The following is a 14,834-nucleotide window of genomic DNA, read 5'->3' as shown; positions in this document are numbered from 1 at the left end:
TGTTTGCACTTTCCTGTGGATATTTTAAAATTCAACAGTTTATTGCCCATAATAGTTATAACCTTGAAAACATTTGAATCTAAATTTGGTTTTGTTTAAATACTGCACACAAACCTTTCACTGATCTGAAGTGTCTGGCAAAATCAAACTGAACAGGATTGTTCGTGTAAACTACAGTAGTCCGTAGAACAGAAGAAAGTGTGAGGACAGGGCGTGAGCTTTCTTAGATTCCTGTATATGTCTAATTGTATGAGCATCGAACAGCAGCACCTGTCCTTTTCAAACCAACGGTAATAGTTGATATACCATTTGCAATGTGTTGAGAAATAAGTCCAAAAAGAAATATTCAAAAAGGAAGATTATTCTTAATAATACAGATCTAACAAAACATGTTAACAGTTTTTCCAGTTCTTTGAACTGATTTGGGATCAGCTCTCTGCCTGGTGTTTGTGCTCTGATCCTGGACACGGGCTGTGGGGTCAAAATACACAAAGCAATTAATGTGTGTCTGTGAGTCAAGGTCCATTGTCTGCCCTACATAGTAACAGGGGGCTTATTACAGCACAGAGCCTAAGTTGGAAAGATTGCAGTGAACTATGCTGCAAACATGATTGGAATGGAGGCGTAAATGATAGATCTGGATCCGGTTTCGATACCTACTGGTTAAATCATCTCAGAGACCAGGGAAGGTCTGTGGGGAGGGGGAGCAGGGGAGGTCTGTGGGGAGGGAGAGGTCTGTGGGGAGGGGGAGCAAGGGAGGTCTGTGGGGAGGGAGAGGTCTGTGGGGAGGGGGAGCAAGGGAGATCTGTGGGGAGGGGGAGGTCTGTGGGGAGGGGGAGCAAGGGAGGTCTGTGGGGAGGGAGAGGTCTGTGGGGAGGGGGAGCAGGGGAGGTCTGTGGGGAGGGAGAGGTCTGTGGGGAGGGGGAGCAGGGGAGATCTGTGGGGAGGGAGAGGTCTGTGGGGAGGGGGAGCAGGGGAGGTCTGTGGGGAGGGGGAGCAGGGGAGGTCTGTGGGGAGGGAGAGGTCTGTGGGGAGGGGGAGCAGGGGAGGTCTGTGGGGAGGGGGAGCAGGGGAGGTCTGTGGGGAGGGGGAGCAGGGGAGGTCTGTGGGGAGGGAGAGGTATGTGGGGAGGGGCAGCAGGGGAGGTCTGTGGGGAGGGGGAGCAGGGGAGGTCTGTGGGGAGGGAGAGGTCTGTGGGGAGGGGGAGCAGGGGAGGTCTGTGGGGAGGGGGAGCAGGGGAGGTCTGGGGGAGGGAGGTCTGTGGGGAGGGGGAGGTCTGTGGGGAGGGAGAGGTCTGTGGGGAGGGGGAGCAAGGGAGGTCTGTGGGGAGGGGGAGCAGGGGAGGTCTGTGGGGAGGGGAGGTCTGTGGGGAGGGGGAGTAGGGGAGGTCTGTGGGTGGGGGGAGCAGGGGAGATCTGTGGGGAGGGGGAGGTCTGTGGGGAGGGGGAGGTCTGTGGGGAGGGGGAGCAGGGGAGGTCTGTGGGGAGGGAGAGGTCTGTGGGGAGGGGGAGCAAGGGAGGTCTGTGGGGAGGGGGAGCAGGGGAGATCTGTGGGGAGGGGGAGGTCTGTGGGGAGGGAGAGGTCTGTGGGGAGGGGGAGCAAGGGAGGTCTGTGGGGAGGGGGAGCAGGGGAGATCTGTGGGGAGGGGAGGTCTGTGGGGAGGGGGAGCAGGGGAGGTCTGTGGGTGGGGAGGAGCAGAAGAGGTCAGTGGGGGGGGGGGGCGGGGAAGTCTGTGGGGAGGGGGAGCAGGGGAGATCTGTGGGGAGGGGAGGTCTGTGGGGAGGGGGAGCAGGGGAGGTCTGTGGGGAGGGAGAGGTCTGTGGGGAGGGGGAGCAAGGGAGGTCTGTGGGGAGGGGGAGCAGGGGAGATCTGTGGGGAGGGGGAGGTCTGTGGGGAGGGGGAGCAGGGGAGGTCTGTGGGTGGGTGGGGAGGAGCAGAAGAGGTCAGTGGGGGGGGGGGGGGGCAGGGGAAGTCTGTGGGGAGGGGGAGCAGGGGAGATCTGTGGGGAGGGGGAGCAGGGATGTCTGTGGGGAGGGGGAGCACTATGACTGGCTAGTAGATGGACAGTTGAAACAGGTTAATAAAACTGAAGAGATGACATGAAATGTACAAAAGGTAAATAGTACATCAGGTGTCTATATGTGCAGTGAAACAAACCTAACACCACTCAAGGTATCTGGAGAAACTGAACTGATTAACCAGACTATCAGGTCTGATATCTGCATTAGATTTATTTCTACATGGATCCGTGTGTGTGAAACACGTTAAAGCACCACCTCAAGATCCACCTCTCTCACACACACACACACACACTCCCTCCACTCAGATGGAAGGAGGTATATGGATTGCACAACATGCTCCCTGACATCTTTAGCTGAACTGAGGCAGTGAGACGTGTGAACAGCGAGACAAGGTTTCTACAGGGAGGAAGTAGTGGTGCATTCAGATGTTATACACTAAGGAAGGACACCTGACCAAAAGTTGACCAAGTTTTATACACACACTTTATGAATGCAACGTAATATACACTGTGACAATACGCAGGCAAAATATCATCTTAAAAACGTTTTTCTTTTCTTTTTTTTCTTCAAATGAGTAAAGACTGCATGCTGTCTCTTACAGTAATTGAAGTAACTTATACTGTATATATTAAACCTATATATTATTCTCCCATGTGAAGTCCTAATGTTACCAAATATAATTTTGCTTTATCTTACCACCTGTGCGTTCCTTCATGGAATACATGATGACTCCTTGCTGTCCCCAGTCCACTGGCCATGCTGCTACTCCAGTTTCAACTATTCTGCCTGCGGCTATGGAACACTGACCTGTTCACCGGACGTGCTACCTGTCCCAGACATGCTGTTTTCAACTCTCTAGAGACAGCAGGAGTGGTAGAGATACTCTTAATGATCGGCTATGAAAAGCCAACTGACATTTACTCCTGAGGTGCAGACTTGCTGCACCATCGACAACTACTGTGGTTATTATTATTTGACCATGCTGGTCATTTATGAACATTTGAACATCTTGGCCATGTTCTGTTATAATCTCCGCCCGGCACAGCCAGAAGAGGACTGGCCACCCCACATAGCCTGGTTCCTCTCTAGGTTTCTTCCTAGGTTTTGGCCTTTCTAGGGAGTTTTTCCTAACCACCGTGCTTCTACACCTGCATTGCTTGCTGTTTGGGGTTTTAGGCTGGGTTTCTGTACAGCACTTTGAGATATCAGCTGAAGGGCTATATAAATAAATTATAAATACATTTGATTTGATTTGAATACTTCTTCATTAAAAACAAAGACATAAAAAGGCAAAAACCATAAAAATCCTCCAAAAGTTCTTGTTTGAGATGTTCAGCCTATGATATTCTCTAATGATGTAGATCAGACGGTGGCATCTTGCCAACTTCATTAAAAAACAGCACTGCTGCAAGTGCTACAACGGCAGTCTGAGGGAACGCTAAAACAAGCCACAAGCCACTCCTTTTGAAAAAACAAAACAAAAACACTGGTAGTACATTCCTTTTTTATTTAAATAGGTAGACTCAGACATGAATTTAATCAGGCAAAAAAGTTTTCCCATAGTGAACTTCCTGACTCCAAGTCCTGAAATGCACTCCTATTGGGCAAAAAACATGTCCATGTCCAGCTGCATCCAACCACAGACTTGGGAGGAAGTCCCAGGAAAGTTTTGTGCCAGAATGATAAGTCTATCACCTGTGCAGGTATGCTCCAGGTTGTTGGCAATAAGCACTGATCACGGATCAGCTTTTCCTCTCCCTCTCCCACTCCTAACCTTAACCATTAGGGCAGGGATCATCAACTCGATACAGCCGTGGGACAATTTGTTATTGAGCGGATGGTCAGGGGGCTGTAACTTAACTACAAATAATTTGTAGATTGCAAATTGACCGCAAGAAGCCCAAACAGATACAATACTTGACAAAAACATAAAACCTTGTTTACATTTGTATATGGCCATATATCTCTCTACTACGCGTAGGAATACTTTGGAACAGATTTCCCAAATTAAAATCACATGGAGCTGACTTGCTGGTGTTTTTTTACAGTCTTTTTCGGCCAGTTGGGGAACCCTGCATTAGGGGGAAAACTCAAAATTGACATTTGATCAGCATCTAGAGGCTTCTCCACCATCTACCTCCTCACACTCATTTTCGTCATCTACAGACAGAGGGATATGGAAGTGAGGGATGAATGAAGAAAAACAGCATCTATGGAAAGCTTAATGTTGCTTTTACCTAGCCTGTTTTCAGATCAATAAAGATGACACACAGAAAACAAGGAAAGGAAATCACACAAGACAATTGAGATGCGCCACCCCCATCCCTTTAGGACCTGAGATGTTTGTAATTGAGATGTACCCACCCATCCCTCTAGGACCTGAGATGTTGACAATTGAGATGCACCCCCTCATCCCTCTAGGACCTGAGATGTTGACGATGACATAGCCTCTGTGTGCAGAGACTTTTATTTATTTTTATTTGACCTTTATTTAACCAGACAAGTCAGTTATGAACAAATTGTTATTTACAATGACAGCGTACCAAAAGGCAAAAGGCCTCCTGCGGGGACGGGGCCTGGGATTAAAAAAAATATAGGACAAAACACGACGACATGACGACAAGAGAGACAACACAACACTACATTTTCGAGAGACCTAAGACAACAACATACAGTAGCAAGGCAGCAACACATGACAACACAGCATGGTAGCAACAACATGGTAGCAGCGCAAAACATGGTATAAACATTATTGGGCACAGCACAAAGGGAAAGAAGGTAGAGACAACAATACATCACTGATTAACATAGAGAGACACAGTGACAGAGCATCTGTGTGCAGGGGCAGACATAGAGTGACTCAATGCCAAAGCATCTGTGTGCTGGGATACTCAAGAAGACCTAGAGCTGGGACGATAAACCAGAAATGATCCATACCGATCATACAGATCACTTATCGCAGGCACGTTGCCTATACTAAAGAAATGTGAAGTTTGAAATGAAATGTTTGCTAATATGGGGGATATTTATTGGGACAATTGATGGCGACTTGTCACGCCCTGACCATAGTTTGCTTTGTAGGTTTATATGTTTTGTTTGGTCAGGGTGTGATCTGAGTGGGCATTCTATGTTGTATGTCTAGTTTGTCTGTTTCTGTGTTTGGCCTGATATGGTTCTCAATCAGTGGCAGGTGTTAGTCAATGTCTCTGATTGGGAACTATCTTTCGGTAGCCTGTTTTGTCATTGTGGGTTGTGGGTGATTGTCTATGTCTAGTTGCATTTTAGCACTATGTTTCATTAGCAGTCACAGTCTTTTTTGTTTTGGAAACTTGTTCAGTTTACTTTGTGTTTTTTCATCGTTCAATAAAAGAATGTATTCATTCTGCGCTTTGGTCCGCTTCATACGACGATCGTGACACTACAACTATCAAACTAGTAATAGTCGTTTAAAGGATAATAAATAAATAAAACTATTGTACACATTAATGTTATCAACTTATTGTTCTATTTATCGTTATCACATCAATTCAGCCAATTTATCACGATATGGATTTTTGTCTATATCGCCCAAGAAGACGCTTCACTGAAAAACTCTTTCTACCTGAGATGAAGTCGATGTTACGCAGAGCCCTGCCCTCTCTCCAGGAGTTAACAGTGTAGTGATCCATCACATCATATCCAAGCTCCACCTTATCCAGGTGGGAGGTGCTTGACGCCTCCCCAATCCTGACACACACACACGGAGGGTCAGGCTTCCCTTATTCTGTGTGGTCTCTATAGATCTGTAAATAATGTGATACATGAAACACATACTTTGTTTGATCAAGAATTACTGTTAGGGAGCAAATGTACTCCCTTTTTAAGGAGGTCTTTTGCAGTGTGAAACCTAAATCAGGATTCAAGCCTGAATGTTGCGGAAGTGTGTTTGTGGCAGTCACCTGTAAGAAGGCGGCCATCTCTGGTTACTCCATGGTCTGTATGCCTGTCTCTACGGTCCTACAGCTCCGCTCCAGGTGCTCTTTGTACATCTTGATTAAACCAATCTATATGCTTCTCTTCCTGCTCGGCCACCAACTTCAAATTTAAGTCCCTCTCCCTCTCCTCCAAGATGGTTTACAGATGGTCCAACTTCTCACACACCTGGGACTTCTGCCTCCTGCCGTTCTCCAGTACACAGGCAACCACACACACCCCAGACAGACAGACGGACACACATAAGTGTTTCCTCCTGTTCCGTGCCTAGTGGACATGACCCAGGTCTGAACACGACCCAGCTCTACATGGCAATCCTGAGTAACACCATCACGAGTAACACAGAGGGGACTGGAGCCGCTCCAGTTTCCTCCCCAGTACAGCAACTAGCTGGCTCATCAACTCCAGTGTGTGTGTATGTGTGTGTGTGTGTGTGTGTGTGTGTGTGTGTGTGTGTGTGTGTGTGTGTGTGTGTGTGTGTGTGTGTGTGCACATCAGGGGTGTCCTCTCTCTCCCCATCAGTTTTCCTCCTGGTTTCTCAGTGTGAGCGAGTGGGAAGGCAGTAACATTTCTGTGTGTTTCTTGGTATGTGTGAGGGAGAAGGAATCTCTGGAAACCTATGTGTTTTTTCGTGTGAGACAGTACAGCACAGGCAGTAGAACACCTAGTCATTTGTCTAGGTGTATGTGTGTATGTGGGGAATGGGGTGGGGTGGGGGCTGATTACAGTAACATCCTGGTTTCAGTTGTCTGGCTGTGTGAGAGACACACAGACAGACAGAGACAGAAAGACAGGTGCTGCCACACTGGGCCAGTCACCTCTATGGTCTGGCCGGTCTGACTGATGATGCCCTGGATCCTGTCGTTGTTCCCCACCATCATCGCTATCCCGTCAGTCAACTCCGTCTGGGGGCACGCAGTACACACACACACACACACACACACACACACACACACACACACACACACACACACACACACACACACACACACACACACACACACACACACACACACACACACACACACACACACACACACACACACACACACACACACACACACACACAGGAACGAGAAGCCAAGACACATCAGTCACTGAGTGATTCGCAATGCACTGACTTCCACACAGGAGGCAACTTTCCCAGTAGACCTACTGTGCTGTAAATGTCTTGAAGAAGATGTTTTCCTACATCAGCCAGTCCTCACCTTCTGTGTCTGGTACATGCTTTTGAGCGGCGCCACCTCACAGTCCTGGTGGGCTCCAAACACCTTGCACATGGAGCAGGTGGGCACGCTGTGGGTCACACAGTGGATGTTGATCTCCTTCTCCTCGTCCTCTTGGCACATGGCCTGCTCCTCCGTCCTCTCTGGGGCCGCTGGCCTAGGGCTGCTGGAGGGGGAAGGAGACATGCTGAGACTCCCAACACTAGGGGTGCATCTTACTGTAATAGTATAGTGGCTTCCTCTCCTGATTAGTTGAGGTTAGATTCAGGCTGTCTGCCCATGGTAACTGAACACCCCACCATGCAGTCAGAAGGTGATCATAGGTAACATCACATCCTGAACCATGGGCATCTGTACAGACAGTATCTAAATGGAGTGTTGTGTGTGTCGTACAGGCCTCAAGGCATTAGTCACACTTCCTCCAAATACACACCACACACACCACATACCACACACACACACCAAGTCAGTTGGAAGTATATCATTGTGTGATTGACTTGCAGCGGAACCCCTTTTGCCAACAGAATCACCCCTCTGACTCACTGCGGGGCTATGGGTTCATATGGGCACCAGTGCTGAGTGACAGACACAATGCCTCCATCTCCCAACACAACACAACACAGGAGACACACAACAACTCCGCTCTCTCCCTTTTTCTGTTGCCCTAGAGGGTCCCTACTCCACTTCTTTCTACAGTATACACACGCACTCTCTTTCCGACTAGCAAGCACTCAAAAACACACAGAAAGTATCCCTCTTCTTCTCTCTTTTGTTCTCTCTTTCGAGCTAGTGAGTGTCCTCAAACACACAGAGCACCTTTCCCCTCCATTCCATCCATCTCTCTCTCTCTCTCGCTTTCTCTCTCCCTCTCTCTCTGTGTCAAGCGGAAGAGAGTTGTGTCTCAGAAATAAAGACTGAAGCATTAAGCGTGTTGTTGGATACAGGGCAGTAGAGAGCTAGATTACATTGCCTCTGGACTCCTATTCTTAAAAGTATGTAATCAGTTACATGTAATCTGATTACAAAAAACTGTAACTGTAATCAGTTACGTTACCAGCAAAAAAAAAAATGTACATTACAGATTATTTTGGAAAACTAGATGATTACTTATTGGATTACATTTCAATCCAGAATGATGTTTGCAGGAAAAATACAAAGTAAGGCATTAGTCACACTTTCTCTAAACACACACACACACACACACACACACACACACACACACACACACACACACACACACACACACACACACACACACACACACACACACACACACACACACACATTATGTCACCATTCGGTTTAAAGCGCAAGTTTAAGTTTGTTCCACCTGAGCGAGTCTGACCACAAGTCAGAGACCACTGTGATGACACACCAAATGTGTTTGATGGATCCTTTTTGTCTTCTTCTAATGGAAAGTAATGAGATGACATAACTAAATGTGGGTAAACCAGAGGTTCTGTTCCTGATAAAGAATTCAGACAGGTTAACTAGTAACTAACGGATTACATTTAGAAAGTAACCTACCCTACCCTGCTTAAAAGCAACGCGTTCATCTCATGCATTCTTATAGCTCCAAACCCCCACCGCAAAGCAGTGATAAGACGACACTCTCACTACTAAAAACCCTCACACTTATTTTAACCGGAGTTAAATATAAAAGTTAATCCTTCATGTAAATGCAATGTTTGTGAACTACATACTTCCTTGACTGTATTTAGCTCTAGTCACAGCTGTTTCTTCTGGAGGGAGCCATCTACATTTGAGTGACTTAGCAGACACTACAGAGCAATTAGGGTTAAGTGCCTTGCTCATGGGCACATTGACAGATTTTTCACCTAGTCGGCTCGGGGACTCAAACCAGCAACCTTTCGGTTACTGGTCCAATGCTCTTAACCGCTAGGCTACCTGCTGCCCGGTTAAAAACATCACCCGTATTTCATTATCTGTTTATCAACTCTAGTTTAGAAACTACTAGTAGTCACGTTCACCAGCCACCATGTGTCTTTATAAGGCAGCCTGGAGGTCTGGTACACAAGGTGAGAAAATGAGTAAATATTGAGGAAAACATTCAGTATGAGTGGCACCAGGACTTTTCCCTGAGAACAGTTTCAACACGTTTTGCATGTAGGTTGTATGAGTTTTTAATATTTCTATCAGAAGAGAAAATGTCACATTGCTATCATGATGAGTATCTCACTGTTCAATGCCCTAAACTGACCTACTTTTAGAATTCCCAGTTCAATGCCCTAACTGAACACTTTTTAGAAATCACTATTCTGTCTTCTCGTAGGAAATTCAGTGACATATTGGAAGTAGTTTAAAGCCTGGTAATGGAATAAGGAAAGCTAAGGAAATTACACATAGAAATGGATTTTGGCCGAAAGTCACAAAATTGAGTAACTGGATGTCTGTGCTTTCAGTCTGGTATACTAGGATCCTGCAAATTGGACCACTTATGGTAGTGATGATGGTGGTGGTGGTGTCTATCTGAGATGGTGGTTACTTTCTTTAATAATTACGTTTTTAAATGATTACTGTAATAAGAACTGTACCTGTAACAAGCTAGCGAGAACATGGAGCAAATAGTTTCCCCTCAGTTTTTTCATCTGTTCATGCACCTTGGTTGGAAAGCAAAGTTCAGATACCGGAAGTATTATTTTTCCTTTGGACTCCTACAGTGTATGACTCTATCACCTGGTGGACTCCTGTTTGAACATGTCGATGATGTTCTCCACCAGCAGGTTCCTCTGGAGCCTGTAGAACCCGTGGCGGTCCAGGACCACCTTGTGCCTGCAGGACAGGCACCGTAAACGGCCACCGGAGGTCACTGACCCTCCTCTGGTTGGGAGGTATGGGTTGGAGGCCTAGACAGGATAGAACAGACAGAGGCATAATATAATGTAGACAAAATGTAACACATATTATTGCTTATGGCTACTATTTCATGTGAAAACTGAAGTCACATTTGAGGCTACACAAAATTACATGGATGTACAAAGCTGAGATTGAACACTGGAATGGCTCGTGGCAACAAGATAATACAAAGCATAAAATGAGAACAATACAGAGGATCTGAGGAAGGCTACAGTACATACAGATGTGGGATCTTAATTTGACCCTGCAGCAACAGGAAATGTGAATTATTGTGTAGGGGTTGATACATTTCTGGTAAGGGCAAATCAAGTCTGAAAATGTTTAGTGGAAATTACAACATGTAAATGCCTTTAAACATTGAATACACTACATTTCTTGCTGTGCAGGAAATTCCCTGCAACAAAAGGGTGATCAAATTAAGATCTTACACCTGTAGTCTCAGTGCTGAGACAAGAATCAAACAAAAACAACATCCCCCAAAATACAGTCAAACTAGTTGTTATAGATATAGACAAACAAATACAGTTTTTTCCATCTGCTTACGCACAAAATCTTTTCATGTCACACGATTTTTGAAACCTCTCACTCAAAGTGCAAAGCTACATACCAAATATCCAAAACCATAAGCTATTTCTCATCATTTGATTCAGTTGTCAATTGCAGTTGTCAATTCAAAACACTACACACAATTCTCTACCTAAAACAAAAAAATCTAACAGGAAGTGACTTGCTTCCTTTTCCAAACACAACCAATCAAAATGCTACACTTATTCACCTGGTCACACACACACTCCTCACATGTGCAAACACTAATAGCTTAACTGATCATTAACCAATCACTGCTTTACTGTAGTATAGGCCTATAAATAGGTCAAAGGTCAGATGACCTGTTTTGAACAATGGATGCCAACAATGGACAGAGAGCAAGAGGAGTAGGAGGGAGAGGAATAGGAAGAAGAGGACGAGGGCAAAGAAGAGAAGGAATCTCTGATGAGATTAGGGCAACACTTGTTGATCATGTGATCAACCACGGTTTGACCATGAGAGAAGCTGGACTGAGAGTCCAGCCCAACTTGAGTTGATTTACAGTGAATTTACAGTGGCGTCCATAATTCAAACCTTCAGAAATCAGAACAGGTATGCAACTATCTAATGCTAAAATAGTCATGACTATACTGTACTGTAAAATAGCTGACTATTGCATAAACTCTAAGCCATCCACTGCATTGAATGAATGAGGTTGGTTATCATGCTGTACTACATTTTTTTGTACATTGTTTGCAGTTCCTATGCTGAACACATACTGTTTGAATTCTTTTTTTACGGTATGTTAGTAGCTACTATCTTGTCTCATCGCTACAACTCCCGTACAGGCTCGTGAGAGACAAAGGTTGAAAGTCATGCGTCCTCCGATACACAACCCAACCCTTAACACAGCACGCACCCAATTTGTAAGTCGCTCTGGATAAGAGCGTCTGCTAAATGACTTAAATGTAATGTAATGCATCCAACCCAGAAGCCAGCCGCACCAATGTGTCAGAGGAAACAATGTGCACCTGGCAACCTTGGTTAGCGTGGAATGCGCCCGGCCCACCACAGGAGTCGCTGGTGCGCGATGAGACAAGGATATCCCTACCGGCCAAACCCTCCCTAATCCGGACGATGCTAGGCCTATTGTGCATCGCCCCACAGACCTCCCACCACAGAGCCTGCGCAAACCCACCTGGTGGCACAGCCGGTGGAGGCCCTTAACCACTGCGCCACCACCTTTGAATTCCACTCTGTATAGATACAGAGTGGAAAGGCAAAGACATCATGGAGGACGAGGACGCTTGTTTACAGATGTACAAGAGACTGCAATTATAAATATGGTTTTGGCCAACAATGCAATTAGGATTCGAGAGATAAGAGAGCATATCTTGAATAATGACACCATATTTAACAACATCAATGCTGTAAGCCTGTCGACCATACAATGCATCCTCCAACAGCACCGAGTGACGATGAAACAACTTTACAAGGTGCCATTTGAGAGAAACTCTGACCGAGTCAAGAATATGTGACATGACTTTGTAGAGGTATGCAACACTACTTCCAGTACTTCAGACCATATTTACTCATCTGTATATCCTTTTGTCTCTTACAGAGAGTATTGGAGCTGGATGCCCATGTAATTCGCCATGAATTTATTTATGTGGATGAGGTTGGCTTCAACCTCACCAAAACCAGGCGCCGCGGAAGATATGTAATAGGACAGAGGGCAATTACCAATGTCCCTGGACAGCGTGGGGGTAATATAACTATGTGTGCTGCCATCACTCAAAACGGGGTCCTCCATCACAACGCCACACTGGGTCCGTACAACACCGGCCATATGCTCACATTTCTGGATGTAGTTTTGTACCTACCCCCATATTCACCTTTTCTAAATCCCATAGAGGAATTCTTCTCAGCCTGGCGCTGGAAAGTGTATGATCGCCAACCCTATGCCCGCATGCCGCTTCTCCAGGCAATGGAGGACGCATATGGGGACATAGAGGTTGCCTCTGTCCAAGGTTGGATACGCCATGCTAGGAGATACTTCCCTCCATGTGGGAACATAGAGGTTGCCTCTGTCCAAGGTTGGATACGCCATGCTAGGAGATACTTCCCTCCATGTTTGGCAAGAGAAAACGTATCTTGTGATGTGGGACGTTTGGCAAGAGAAACGTATTGTGGCCAGACCCAGGCCGGAGAAGAGATGAAGCGTAGCTTAGCACTGGTGACTGCCCCCCCCCACCAATTCCTGGACTGCCCCCCCGGGACCCCCCCCACACACAATTGTGTTCTTTACTGTATTATAAAGAATATACTTTTGGTTTACATATGTTTATGTTTTTGTTGTATGCTACTGTATACAACAGTAATGTTTGGCCTAATAAATATTTTCTGTTTCTACATTGGATTGGTGTTTACAGTGTACTTGTTACCCCTCTCAGCAGATTGCTTTCACTCTAGAACATTGTATTGAAATGTAGATATAAGCCCATGAAAGACCAAAGAGCTTTAGATTTAGAACAAGTGTTAACAAAGCAGTGTTTGCCATTTGATGCAAATGCTTCATTCTGACGTGTGGTTATGGCATTTTGAATGCAGTGTTACATTGTGAAGGAGATGTGAGCCATTTTGCATTTTGTGTGTGCAGTTTTGGGAATTGTGTGTAGAGTTTTGAAAAAAGGAGACAGTTTTGAAAACGTGTGTAAGCAGTTGGAATAAACTGTAATAGCATATGGATAATGCGTAGACACAGTTTAATCTATAGTTCTATCACATACTAGTATTCTCTAAAATACTTTCCAATGCTCCAATATAATTGCAGGCCTACTTTACCTGAAATATATCATTGGCACACTTTCTACAGAGGTTGTGTTGCCACGGTAAAATGACCCCTGTTTTGGTAAATGTTTCCAGGCAGATGGAACAAATCAAAAAGCTTTCACTGACTCACTCAATGATGCACAGCTCACTCGCTGGCGAACAATGTCTGCTCAATAGACCTATCGGGAAGTTGATCAAATATTTTGCTAGTCAACGGTCATATTAGAGTCTTCTCTTTTAAGTAGCAGACATTTACCTTCCCATCTGTGTTTTCCCGCGATTGTATTTTAAATATTGCGAAAGACTTGTTCTGGCTGCATGCTGTTCACTGACAGATTTGGCACATGTTCTATAATGCCTTGTGGTATGGCTACATCAACACAATCCACAGCTACGCTATTTTTTTAAAGAAGCTATTGGTCATCTGTGGTTAAATTTCAGGCCTACTCCTGGTTTAGTATTCTGAATAATTGTATTTATTTCTGAACTGAGAGCAGTAATTCTATAACTTCGGCAAATGTATTTAAATGAATCAGGGGTGCTGCTGCACCTCCAGAACCTCCAGAACCCTTCCCACGGCTATGATTCTATCAGGAAATAAATGATCAAGTGCAATGCTGGAGAGATGACAGTTGCAGGCTCATGTCTAGAAGAGAGAGGGAGCGAGATCATAGAGAGAGAATCTGTCTAGTTCTGAGAGAGATACAGGAGTGCTTCTCTCTCTCTCACCACAGCAATGGCCATGCATCGGTCTCAAACATAGGCGATAATGTTGAGTAAATCATAGGCCCGGGCAGCCCCAAACACATTCATTCATTGAATATCATGCGGCGGGCTGAAAATCTGCATTTTAATGTCACTTTTTTTTTAGGGGGGGAGGAGAATTAATGGGAAAGCAACTCAAATGAACTCTGATTACTTTTATTTGAATGTTTACATTGCAAACACTGCCGGATCCTGCTCCGGCAAATTAAGCACTGGTTAGGGTGAAGGTTAGGAGTCAGGTTAAAGGGTTAAGGTTAGGAGTCAGGTTAAAGGGTTAAAGTTAGGAGTCAGGTTAAAGGGTTAAGGTTAGGAGTCAGGTTAAAGGGTGAAGGTTAGGAGTCAGGTTAAAGGGTTAGGTTAGAGTCAGGTTAAAGGGTTAAGGTTAGGAGTCAGGTTAAAGGGTGAAGGTTAGGAGTCAGGTTAAAGGGTGAAGGTTAGGAGTTAGGTTAAAGGGTTAAGGTTAGGAGTCAGGTTAAAGGGTTAAGGTTAGGAGTCAGGTTAAAGGGTGAAGGTTAGGAGTCAGGTTAAAGGGTGAAGGTTAGGAGTCAGGTTAAAGGGTTAAGGTTAGGAGTCAGGTTAAAGGGTTAAGGTTAAGTTAGGTTAAAGTTAGGAGTCA

At 45.4% G+C, this 14,834-nt stretch overlaps 1 pseudogene; it reads right to left on the bottom strand.

Annotated features, from left to right (window-relative positions):
* Nucleotides 1–4,128: 4,128 nt before the first annotated feature.
* LOC135521671 (tripartite motif-containing protein 55-like) lies at nt 4,129–13,717 on the bottom strand (annotated as a pseudogene).
* Between the last annotated feature and the right edge of the window lie 1,117 nt (nt 13,718–14,834).

This window comes from Oncorhynchus masou, chromosome 30 (assembly GCF_036934945.1).
Source record: "Oncorhynchus masou masou isolate Uvic2021 chromosome 30, UVic_Omas_1.1, whole genome shotgun sequence".
Lineage (NCBI taxonomy): Eukaryota > Metazoa > Chordata > Actinopteri > Salmoniformes > Salmonidae > Oncorhynchus > Oncorhynchus masou.
Note: the sequence above shows the minus strand (reverse complement) of the source record. Positions and strands in the feature narration are given on the sequence as shown.